The following is a 13,540-nucleotide window of genomic DNA, read 5'->3' as shown; positions in this document are numbered from 1 at the left end:
CCACGGCTCCGTAAACTGGAATTGGGATTTTGGCATTGTATTATTCAATGGAAAAACAATAGCAATATTAGCAACAACTGCTTTTTCCACGAGGTGTTGTGTAAGTCAGTATCCATGCTGGAGTTGTATTGTGTTCACATACAGAGACATGCTCAGAAGATGTTGGTTCTTTTCTGTCTCTGGTATCTTTCTGTTCTTAAGGTGGTTGATTGTTTTTCTGATCTTCACTTTTGCTGGTTTGCACAGTTAATTTTGAAAGTTATTTTTCATCCTATACACACTCAAAAACTAATTGCTGATATATGCTGTTAATACACCAACATTTTTTATTTTTTGCCTTAATCTGATGAGAATAATGAAGAAGAAGGAATTCAAGGGAAGCCACACAACAAAGAGACTCAGGTTGGAATTGAACCCAGGCTACTACACTTAATCTTATGTATGATCTCTTGGGCAACTGGTGAGCTAAAGCAATACACAACATAACCACATATATACATAAAATTTGGTTGCATTGATTCACCTTTAAAATTCAGTCAGTCCAAATTTTTTTTGGACTGTCCCTTTGAAAAATCAGAGTCAGATGTATACAGCAATGGTGTATTATTACAAAAAAATAAATAAATAAATTCCAGTCACTTAAGGGAATGCCACCAACCCTTAAGTGACTGGCATTGTGGTAGATTGGTAATCTGTAGGTGTTAAACACTCTGTTCTTTAATCAGAACGCAGAAATGCATATGGCTCATCTGATGATGTGGATTGCTACTGCCTGAGTTTGTGCTGCGTAGCAGCAGTCACAGAGAAGACAAAAGTAGTTCTTTGTACTTCTTAGGTTCTTAGGCCTTCTTTGCTTTAGCTGACTTGATCAAACCTAGAACCCCAGCTGGAGATAAAGGGTAAAAACCTGAGTAGTCATCAACATTCTCTGCTAAGCTGGGATTTCTGCACGAACTGTGGCAGTTCATGCAGTATATGCAATAAAAAGGTAAAACTGTAGTGAGATGCTTAGTTTTTTACTTTCATGCTTTTTGGCCCACTTCACTTTTTTGATGTGGACGTGTGCACATTTTTCTAACTTGTATTTGCCACTAAAGCTCATATGATTGAGATTAAGACGGAATACAAGAAAAAATATTTTTTAACAGCAGCAATTAGTCATTTTAGCATGCTTCATCGTTATGTATGCACAGCTCTTTGCAAAAACACTGAGCTAAAAGTCACTAAGGGGACATGAAGATGTGATACTATAATGCTCTGTGGGTCTGTGCGCACACATTTATCTTTTTTTAGCAGGAACATTTTGACTACTCCAGCTTTGAAAGAGAGTAATCACCAATATTTGTTGACCAGGAATAAGGAGTTTTTTCAAATTATGAACTATGATGTGTCGCACATCACATATTCTGAATATGTCAAGTAAATGGGACAGTTTGAAATGGTTGGACAAATGGAGTGCAGTCCCACCGTATCATATTACCTTTTGTAAGGACAGAGAAGCTGCCCTAGGTAAACTGTCAGATGGTTCCCATGGCAATATGCATTTACTGTGTTATTCAAATCCCAGACACACTATGTATGCACACCCCCTACACACACTACAAAGTCTCAGATAATTTTTGTTTTTGAATTAATAAAGCCAAATTATTCCACAAAGGTCAGTGCAAGTCTCATTATGCAGCACAATAGTCACTTTAATCAGACTTCAAAGAGAAGCGGCTCTACCACTGCTGAGCCTGCATCTGGCTGTGTTTGTACTTTATCACAATATTCAGGTTAAGGTCTGTGCATATATTCAGAGTGGTTTGGGGTGGGGGTTCTAGGGTGGGGGACAGAGAGCGATAGATGGGAGGCGGAGGTGGTTATGACAAGGCTAATTGATTTTAAAGTCCCTTTGAAGTCAGGAGTGTGTGAAGCATAACACATTATTTTTTATTGATTATTTTTTGTGCTCTCCCTCTCACAGGCATAGATGCACATGCATTACTGTGTGAAAGTCTCGAGCCACCCTCAGTTTGTAATTTGCTTCAAAGGAACCAGACTTTGTTGTATTTTTAAAGTGGTCTTGAGCAAAGAATGCAAAGAACCCATTTTAAATAGTGTCTTTAGGCACTTTTAAACTAACAGCTTGTCACAAAGATATATAATTAAGTAGAGTTTGAATGGTATATAAAAATCTACTCCAGGTGATTCCTAAGCTAAAAACTGGCTATATATCTGCATGGTGTGCTGAGTGTCCCTAAAAAGTTGTGGTAAATGGAATTATTATTGTATAGTTTTCTATTTCAGCACTCAAAGTGCTTCATACAACATGTCTTATTCACCCATTCATGTGTTTCTACACCTAAGTGGTTTGCAGTGAAAGAACTGGAGAACTTGGGAGTTCTGTATCTTGGCCAAGGATACTTTGGGATACAGACTAGAACAACCAGAGTCTGAAACACCAGTAGATGACCTGCTCTACCTCCTGAGCCAAAGCCACAAAGCTGTCCATAAGTGTCAGGCCTAGAAAGCTCTCTAAAGTAGATGAACCTTATCTGAAAATGATATCTTTGGGCTATAGGATATAATATAACAAAGAGATGACCCAGGACCTAAGATGTATTTGACCCTTGTGTCACATCTGCAGAGGCAGACGGGGTGGAGTGAGGATAATATGGACCCAAAAGCAGACAATGGAGGCAGAGTGAGGTGATGAACAAATAATAAGCCTTTTATTTGGCTGAGCAAAAGTACAAACAAAAAGCAAAGAAAGACTAGAATGGAGCTAATGAAACCTATACTGGAAAAACTAAATACAAAACACTGCATAAAACTAGAAACCTGGAAACACGGGGTGAAAAACGCAGACAAGCCGACAACAGACAGAGGAAGACAGAGAACTAAATACACAAGAGGGTAACGCGGGAATGAGGAACAGGAGGGAAACACAGCTGGGACTAATCACACACACGAGACAGGGAGGAAGCAAAACAGAATACTCTAACACAGGACATGGGACTGTCAAAGTAAAACAGGAAATACACGAACATAGAAACCAGGATAACTAGATGCAACACAAGGAACACAGGGGAGGCGCAGTAACAAACCCTAAAGACTAGAAATCACCAAAATACTAATGAATAACTAATGGACCTAGAAATACAAAAGACTAAACCATGAAAAACCACTAAATCACAGAATATTAATCATCAAAAATATAAAGACTGGGACACCCGGGACCATGACACCTTGGGTTGATCCATGTACTGCTCGCTGAAGCCTGAGAGCAACTGGAAGTCAATCTTAAGGAAGGAAACCAAGCGAAAAGGCTGAGCTAAGCTAAATTACACATTAACTCGATTGACAATCAGTGGCAACATGACTTATGGAACAATGAATGAAAATGTGAAGTTTGAATGACATTGTACGGACAATAGGTGCTGTTAACAGTGGTTTATGAAGTCCTGCTTAATAACTGATAATACAATTCTCACCACTTAACATTTAAAACAGTTATATTCAATATAATCCATATGAAAAGTACCCCATATTTATATGTGCAGAATAAATTTTCAAAACAATATAGAGCAGATATTTTGACTTGTGATAAAAAGAAAATCACAGTTGCTACTGTTCACATTAACAGTGGTTTTGTTCTATTCAAACATCTTTTTAAGCCATGACAATGTGAACAGGCGCAATTCAGCCACCTGGTCAGGTGACCTTGATTTCTTGTTATACTCTTTGTCTTTTTTCTTGTCCAAATTCAGTTCATCTCAATGGGCTTTATACTGTTATATAAAGATAACAGAGAGAAAACCTCAACAATCAGATGACACCCATCAGCAAGAACTTGGCAACAGTGGGAAGGAAAAACCTTTTCACAGGAAGAAACCTCTGGCAGAACCAGGCTTAGGGAGGGGCAGCCATCTCCTGAAAATATGTTTGAGAAGTTGTTAGCCAATAGGATGCTGTTAAACAACAGTTGTCCGTTGTCACTCTTGCGTACACGATGGTTTCTTTGTGTGCGTGGCTTCTGAGTTCTACGTGCGTGGGTTTTTAAAATTATGCAAGAGAAATTTAATTTAATTTAATTTAATTTAATTGTTGAATTTTCAACATAGATGTAATTCCATAGTGCTGCACCAAAAACCTGCTTGTAATTGCTTTGCCCATTCCCAGATTGTTGTATCACCTGTGGTTTCCATGGAAGATACCGACTTGTCAGCAAATACTTGCTAGATACTAGAGAAATGGTACTAAAAATTGCCCATTCAAAATTGGGCAACCAAAGCCATTGTAAAGATATCTATAGGTCTGCCATTTATGTGATGTCACACATTCAAAATGGCAGGTAAGTTAACATCAAATGGTTTTATCCTGAATAGAGACTAAATAAATAAATACATTTGTGGTGGTAAATGTGTTTTTTCTATGCTAAAGTATCTTAAAATAGGAGCCTATAGGGACTCACTCACTTTTAGAGCCAACTTAAAAAAAGGATATTGAAAATATGATCTTTTCCATTTCTTGGCAGTAGGATGAGTCACTGAGCTCAGAGATGTTTGTGTATGACTGCCAGAGACAGCACAGTGACAGGCGGTGCAAGCAAACAGCTTTGACACGATGCAAAAAGGCCTTCCCTGGTGTTAAATCACATACACACAGGTACAGCACGTTTTGTGTATGTGCACACGCACTTGCACATACACACACAGCTATATACATTCGGGCTCTCTTTTTGCATATTTCCTTCATGCACACGCAGCAGATGGGACAATCAGGCTGTTCGTCACATGTGCCTTTTGAAGATATGAGGCGTCAGCATGGTGGATAGCACTGAATGATTTCACAAGAATGAGTCAAACTATAATGAGGTATTTGATGGACACATTTATTACATAATATGCAGCATGGCCTGATTTTCCTTTTTATTTATGCAGCAATCTGTGCTAACGGCTGTGTAAGCAAGCACCAACCACACAGAAGCTTGCTAATCTGTTACTGGAATAGTTTTTAAGAAATAATGATAATAAGCTTTATGATATAACAATAGTGTTCAGGTAAGTTAACTGTAATTACAAAATGTAAGTAAAACGTTCACAACTATGGCCACATTTTGAGATGTTGAATGTATGACTAATTACCATGAGCCAGACTGATCTACAGTTTCGTTTTACTCTTGGCTATATATGATGTCAGTGAGAATGGATATCACTATTGTAGTCATCACAGGTACACTTTTCTGCCTGTGAGCAGAGCAGCTGCAGCCATCTGATGTTCAAACCGTCAGTTTCTAAAATAATATATATTATATTAATGAAGGGGTAACAGGAAATAATAAATAAAAAACAACAAGTAATGCAGGGTGTCAAAATAAGACTAGCTCAGGTAAGCCGGTTTTAAAAAATATTTTTTATTAATGGAGATTCAAAAGAGCAGGAGTTAAAACGTTTTAAATGCTAATTTGTTAACCTCTTACATTAGGTTAAAATTTGTACCTATTTGGACCAAATGTTACAACTTTTCACAACAAAAAATAAACTATAATGCCAAAATGAATCTATGAGACCTTATTTGAAATGTATTATCTATTGAAAATTCCTGGAGTTGCCAGTATCAGCAGGGTTAGTAAAATCTTAAACTGAAATGCTCCTGTTTTGCACATGTACGGAAACCTTTCTGCTCACAAAACAAGGCACAAAGCTGAAACTCAGACTGCAGTGCAAAAGGCCGCCAGGTGCTTCTGCCATGGTCACAGCATCTCATTTTACAACCTATGAAAAGTGTTCAAATCCCCTGAAACCAGGGTGTGAAGCACTAAACACCAACTTCCAGTAGGGGATGCTGGAGACCCACGTTGAACACAGGGCTTCCCATTACCTTGGTGATGATATGTATTCATTACTGTGCCCCGCAGACTCAGTGGTCCCAGACTTTTAACCTGGGAGGTAGCAGAGCTCAGGAGTCTAATGTGTGATGAGCCATTAGCCTGCAGGGAACAATTAGGGTCCTTGTTTAAATAGGCAATGGTTGATTCGACTCATCATTTGAGTCGGTGTTCAATAGGGGAATAGGCAATTAGGTTGACCATGCTTGCTCGAGTGTCATTATGGTCAACATCTGTCCATATGAAACCTGCCCAGAAGACCTGGTGTTAGCACCCAAATCATCTTATCAGAGAATGCATGCGCTGACATCTTAGGAGTTTAAGTCCGAACTGCAGTTAGAAGAGAATAAGAATGAAAAAGCACCAATGATTTAAGACACATTAATTTTTAGCAAATATACATGCATCTTTTCCACCCCCCACTGCCAGTTCAAGCAGAAAACTACAAATTTTAACATCCAAGAATTTAAGAAAAACTAGAAATACTAAGCTTAATTACAGCAATCTGTTTACCTGCTACAACCTCATCCACACATCAACATTTCTGTTGTACGTTTTAATATACGAAGCTTGCTAACTTGGTAGCTAGCGTGGTAGGGTATATTGCCTACAAATGCAATCATATGCAACCTTTCTATCATGCTAATGCTAATAAATTCACTTGTGAGCTTTCTCATTGATGTCTAGATTAGAAATTCCATACCAATGACTATAATAAGCATCCAAAAATATACGTCAATACAACTTTTCAGGTTTTTGTCACAGTGTGATGTGTCAATCAACAGTATCCTCCACTCTCAGTAATCCAGTTGATTCAGACACTCCACTTTGTGTTAACAGAAGTTTTTTCATTCACTGACTTTCCGTGGTTACCGCTAGTCACCTAACCCAGACACCCCTTTGTAATATACCTGCTTTTACATGACACTTTTTTAGTGTCACTGACCACTCAAAGCACTTTAAACTACAAGTCAGTGCTGTTTATCTTTGCATTCATATAGTGTATCTTTTTCAAATACTTTATGTTTATGTCACATTGTTGGTCAATTCAGAATCACCAGTTAACCTAACATGCACATCTTTTGATTTGAGGGCCACGCCTTTGTCTTATAATGTGTCTGGTTACATGATCATTTTTAATTCCTTAAACTGCAAAACAGCACATTAAAAAACATGGCTTCCTTTTCCTTTCCTTTCCATGTTGCTTGTCATTTTTCTGTGTGTCTTCATATCCATGTTGTGTTTAGCTGCGGGTAAAAAAAGGAAGTCGGAGCTTCGGAGCTCTGGCTGTTTTTCACATTATCTGCCTTTCTCAGCGCCAGTCCTGACCTTGCTGCAGTGTCCCTGAAGATCTTTGTTCAAATTCTGACATTCACTGAATGGTGCTACCTAAATATATGAAAAAGAGATGATAGCGTAGGGCAGAATATTAATATTGCTACATATTTCATATATGTGTATAAGAGCTGCATTCCTTCACTCCTCTTTTAGTGATAGCGACACAAACCAAATGCACTGTTGGAGTAATTTTTCCCTTGGCGCTTGCTTTCAGTGCAAGTTATTTTAAACCTCATACGTTGCAGTGGTGACATTTGACTCTGACTGTAGACCTCATTTGAAGCTTTTACTAACAAGATACTATCCTCAGAGTTTCTCCCGTTGGTGCAGTCATAGCCCCTTCTGGCATTTTCCTGCAATAATGATGTTTAGCGTGGTTTTAGACTACAAATTAAAAACTTTACTGCTCCCTTATGACCTGCCTCCCGACACGGGGAGAGCATCATTCATGTTCATGTATGTTGGGCGGTTTGTCAGAAACCTGAGCACTACCTTATAAATTCATGAGCTCCATGGCTTTGATGTTGAGGGAGTGTGCTCCAGAAGGCAATTACTTACTGTCGCCATTTGTAGCGTATTGACTCTGTAAAGTCAAGTCGTTTCATCAATAAGCACTCGGTGCATCCATTCCTCTTTCAGCAGCCAGTTATTGACAGCGATGCTTTCGGAAGCCACCTCAAATGATGGGCTCCTCCATAAAAATGCCATCTGATCACTGTTAGGTTTAATCTGATGGCATTGGGCCATTGTTAACAAACGCTTCGACTGGAAGCTCGCCATACAAAACGAATGGCCATGTGCTGTGGGTTGAGTGGCTGTAAACAGCTTCAGATGGCTGCGTGGAGAGAGAGGGAGGCATTTACCAGCCAGCCATCATCAGCACTGTGTGTTTGCTCTTCCCTCAACCCTTCCTTCCAGCTTCTCTTTAATTGTTTTCCTTGGTCTGTCACTTCTTTTCCAACTTTACAGTGTTCCATTTTTATATTTTTACAGTAGCCATTTTGGGCATGTTTTTTCCCCCATTGATTTGTGCCGATAAACGAGAACAACAGCTGAATTTTGCAGTTATGGAAAGTACTGCCAAAATTATACTAATTATTTGGAATTTGAAGAAGAAGGCTGCTGCTACTCTTTACTTTCTTTATTGACTCTATTATTTATCTATTTTTCACTCTGACTTACCCAGACTGTCCTTGGACTTTACCTTTGTGACCAATGCTGTTTAGAGTGGACCCATCATGCGTCTTTGTAGATCCATAAATTCATTTTTGTATTTACTTGAGTCACTTAAAGTGAGATGTCTCTAAGTGGTAACAAATAATGGATAGCCACGTTCTTTGACATCATACACAGAGTTGAACAAAGTGTATGAGATTTTGGCTCACAGGGATTTGCACAAATAGTAGCACATTTTTAAAAACTGTTTGCCATGTTTAATATCAATATCCCCTGCTGCACTGCTGTAACATTATATATAAAGCAGAAAAAAAAGCTACTATTTAAATTACTAGATTGCAGTTTAAGGAATTGCAAGTGGCTGATGTATGTTGATTATTTTTAGCAGTAATTGGGCCATCACGTTTTCCACACTTAATCATCTTGACAAATACTATATGGATAGCTACTGTATCTAGCACCCTTGCAGTATTATTAGTCATCAACCTAATGAAGCCTAATATCTGAATGTAAAAGATTTTATTTTTAGCTCAAGGTCCGGTGAGCTCACGCCGTGGCGACACATTTGGCCTTCCACAATTCACAAGAATCACTTTTCCTCCTAGAGTGTACACCTAATGCAGTGGTTCCCAAACCTTTTTCGCTAGGCCCCCCTTTGTTTTACAGGAAAAATGTTCGCGCCCCCCCTCGCGCGCACACACGCACGCACTAACACATCCTCCAACCACACACACCCATATTTTGCTCCATTGCGGTTTATTTCACACCTCAAACATTTAGTAAACAATTAAGCAAATACAAGTAAACTGCAATAAATTACAGGTAGTAAGAAAATAAACTACTAACTCTTTTACGCTGCGTCCGCACCTACACGGGTATTTTTGAAAACGCAGCTGTTTCGTCCACACGTAAACGGCGTTTCGAATCACTGAAAACGGAGATTTTTTAAACCTTCTTTGCGTTTATGTGTGGACGAGGAATACAGAGTTCTTCATGCAATGTTAAAGCTATGTGCACTGTTAGACTTTTCATCGCCACTTTACGGTAACATACTGGCGTCACTGTTGCCAGCTCATACCGTGACGCTGTGTTACGGTAGCTTACCGTTCTGCAGGATGATACCGTTTTTTGCTGGTATGGTATAATACTCTTGGACAAATTATGGTAACGCACTGTAGCCTTTTTTACGGTATCTCACTGGCGACAGTGACGCCAGTGAGATACCGTTATGTCATAAATTACGTCAACAAAGTAACATCATACTGTGATAAAGAAATTGGTATACTACCGTTTATTCACGATATGTCACTGTAAGCCCGCTGCAAGGTAATAAACTGCAATATATTAACCAGTAACTTACCGTTATCACGCATCATCAGTACCAAAAATATTCATCTCTGCTAGAGGATACCGTGTCCCACACTGAAAAAAATATGTTGTTGGATTTACTTAATTCAATGGTGGACATTTGTTGCACACAGATGTTTTGCTTTGGCAGCAACTTAAACAATTGAGTTAAATTAACACAATTTATTCATGTTCAATAAACCTGTGCAATTTGTGTTGATAAAATGTGACTTGTTTTGATGAAGTAATTTGAGCTCTTGAAATATTTTAATCCTTCACAATTTTCTCACTTTATCCCAACACCATTCAATAACTTTTACCCAATACTACTTGGTCACTTAAATACTACATGTTATCTTCAAATTACATTTTGCTATTATATTCTAGTATCAAATACACAATTTTCAAATGGAGGCCTTATAACAGATTATATTGTCCTCTTCCAAGATGGTTGCTGGCATCCACCAGTAACCTTTCAAAACAAAATGTCTAATTTCACTGCATTGACAGTAGGTAAAGAATTAAACTGACATTACTCCACTACTGAATCTACATAAATCAACAGTTAAATAATGTCAGTTCTTCCGTGTTCTCTGGAATCAATCACAGCAAAGAAATTAGACTCTTTCTTTTTAAAAATGTTGGGAAAGAACAAATCAAAACATTCTATTTAAGGCCTCTGACGTCAAGATTCAGTTAAACAACAATTATAACTAAACAATTTGAGGTAATGTTAGTTTCCATTAACATTAAATTAGGTTACTGAATTGGCAAACACCTTCCTATTAACATTACCCATTTTACCCCAATAACTAAAGAAATTAGCACTTGCAGGTCAAAACCTTTATTCAAGAGATGCAAAAATAACATTGATACAGTGACTGTCAAAAATTACAGCACTGATCATACTGTGACATCTTGGTTCAAAACAGCACACTTAGAAATATTCAACGTTCCTTACTTCAACTGAATGAAACTGAAAATACCATTTCACACGGCCCATATGGGATATTTAGACTGCATAACTGTTCATGCTACATCTCTTCACTAGTAAAAGAAAGAAAAAATACAAAGAGAAATTTAAAAATGCTGCCAAACAGAGAACTTGTACAGAGCAAAAGGAAAAACAAACAACAACAACAACAAAAAAACGGCTCGTCCTCATGGCAGTTGCAGTGTATATAAAAATGAACCCTGCGATCTGTTCCTGGAATTGAGCTTCAAAAATGCAGCAGAACAAGTGTGAGATTTAAATGTCTTCTCACCTAGAGCTGGTCACCTCACATGCATAACAGTGAGCTTTCGTTGCAGGAGCAGTTTTGTCTTAGTTGTGAACTTTTCTTGAGAGCTGAGTTGCTTCCAACTCCATTACCACCCTTTGAATCACCTCAAAAGTGTAGCAGAGTTGTGATGGGTAACTCATATTGAAGGAATAAAAAAGGTCCAAACAGCATGGCTACTGCAAAGGTCACGTTATCCAGATCTTGAAGAACTACTATACCCTCGATGATGATGCCAACATCAGAAAAGTCATTGCCTGGTGCATCCTCTGGAGACAGATGTTCATTGTGGTTTTCTCAATCTGTGCAGTGGCCTCAGTCAAGTCCTGGTTAAACACAAAACATTTTTTTAAGATTCCCTTTTAAACTCATCTCTTTTGAATCTACCAGTTCTAATGTTAGAGTAATTTAAACCAATGCAAGCAACATAGTAAATAGCTATAGCCAAAGAGTGGCCTGCCATGCTGCCATTCATGGTCTAACAGAGTTTCTAAGAGAGGGTGAAAAACATAATTTTACATTAGTTTTTGTTAGAAAGACACCGGCCCATCAGAAATCCAGGTTTTGTCACTCAGAAGATGTTAGAATTTAGACTTTCAGCCCCACAATTTGGTTAGCTGTTGGTCTTTTTTTTTTTTTCAAACAAAAGCTAATGTAAATATTGGTGGGATTTTCCTTTGTTCACTAGAATGACAAATTTAAAGTTTTTTCACACTGATGTGACCCCTAATACAGGGGTGGGGCCTCAAGGGCCGGTGGCCGAGTTCACTACTAGGCCTCATGTGAACTTCAAATTATTAAAGAGGACTACTGGTCCTAACCAGTCCAATGAGGATCAAGTGGATAACTAAATGCATTTTTAAATGTTGCAAAGCCACAATCTACTCATAAAACACTCACCATGAACTCCTGCACCAAGATGTTGCAATTGTCTTTCACACAGATGCAGAGCACTTTGATGAGGGACTCCCTTCGAGCATTAATGTCATCCTAAAGTATTATAACAAAGAAAACAGAGATTTGTGAACTTTTCAGTAGCACAGAAGAAAATGATCCCAGACAAAAACTTAAACCAGTCAACATGCAACACCAGCATCTACAAAGCAATATCAAAAGTTCCTGTTTGACATCAACTTTATGGATATATAGTTTCCAGAACATTTATTTTTTTAAAAAGATCAATTTTTCTCAGTGGGCCAGTAAATGCATGACGAAAATTATGGCATTCTTTCGGTGGAATCAGTACTCACAGGTAATAGTTGACTGTTTCAATGGATGCAGCATAAAAATCTTTTACTGACCTAATGCAATACATATACACTTTGTAGTTAAAGAATTTTAAAGTTCTTACTGTCATTATGGCAGCTACATCCTTTAGCTTTGTGCCCTGTTCCCCCGATCACTTTGCAAACACTTTCAGCAGACTGTCAGAGAGAAACTCAGCTCCGTCAGAAACCTTGACTGTAAAGGCATGGTTGGGATGCACTGGAATGCTGCATTTCATCTGAAATGACATAAAATTATTTTGAAATAACAGCAGGCACTGTGCTTGGTTAATAATCAGTAATGTTTTGTTGAATAAAAACTGTGTTTCCAGATCTTATGGGATTAAAAAAATCCAAAGATGTTTATTTCTGATTTGCAACCCAAGAACCCACAAGTTACAACCTCATTTTAGTTCAAGTGTGCATTAATGTGAGTCCAGTAATCACCTTTCTGACAATACATACAGGTATAAGTTAAACCTATGGCAGATTTTGGATTTCTCAGTTGTATTAATAGGGTGGTCTATTTGAGTATGCATGCACCTAATAATTATAAAAAACCTATTATAATTAAGTTACAGAAACCTTAAGCGAAAATAGAATATACTTTCTTACCATAACACCTTGAACCCACAATCCATCAGCTGACTCCTGGTGAAATGCAGAATAGATGTGGTCTCTCAATGTGCATCAACAAAAACAAAAACAAAAACAAAAGGACAGCAGGTGAGGGCAGGAGGGGTAGGGATGTAAGCTAGCATAATACCGCTGATGATATTAGCTAAAGCTGTTCAATGTCCAAAATCTCACTAACACCACGGTGCAGTAAATACACAATGTAACTGAAGAGTCAGTTGACAAATCTATTCACACAGAAAACCAAATTATGTTATGAGTGCCTCGCAATTAGGTTTAATGTGATATTACGGCTCTTGTGCCAAAGACAAATTCAAATGAAAAAGCGCCAATTCTTTGACAACAGATAAAACAGCAAATAAGCTAACGGCTCTTTTTTAGCATGTTACATGGCGGCACTTTAGACGTTTAACTACATTTGGCTGAAATATGGTAAACATTAATTCAAAAAATCAAGACATACCAAAAAACGTAGAGTTGGCTGCTTGACTTGACTGAGATGGATGCATTTTTTAAACCACGATCCAAAGCCCGCGAGATGAAATCACGCGTGGTTTCACGAGATTTAACGTTGCTATCTTATTGACTTACTTCACCTGAACATGATATGAACAATTTAATACACC

At 38.0% G+C, this 13,540-nt stretch overlaps 1 long non-coding RNA gene across 1 annotated transcript; it reads right to left on the bottom strand.

Moving 5' to 3' along the window:
- Positions 1-10,561: 10,561 nt before the first annotated feature.
- On the bottom strand, positions 10,562-13,274 carry LOC145420537 (uncharacterized). Its single transcript, XR_013901860.1, has 4 exons — positions 12,894-13,274; positions 12,365-12,517; positions 11,914-12,003; positions 10,562-11,339 (listed from the first exon to the last, which is right to left on the bottom strand). It is a non-coding gene; the product is annotated as an uncharacterized LOC145420537 (long non-coding RNA).
- Positions 13,275-13,540: the final 266 nt, after the last annotated feature.

This window comes from Astatotilapia calliptera, chromosome 15, assembly GCF_964374335.1.
Source record: "Astatotilapia calliptera chromosome 15, fAstCal68.1, whole genome shotgun sequence".
In the NCBI taxonomy this organism is placed as follows: domain Eukaryota; kingdom Metazoa; phylum Chordata; class Actinopteri; order Cichliformes; family Cichlidae; genus Astatotilapia; species Astatotilapia calliptera.
Note: the sequence above shows the minus strand (reverse complement) of the source record. Positions and strands in the feature narration are given on the sequence as shown.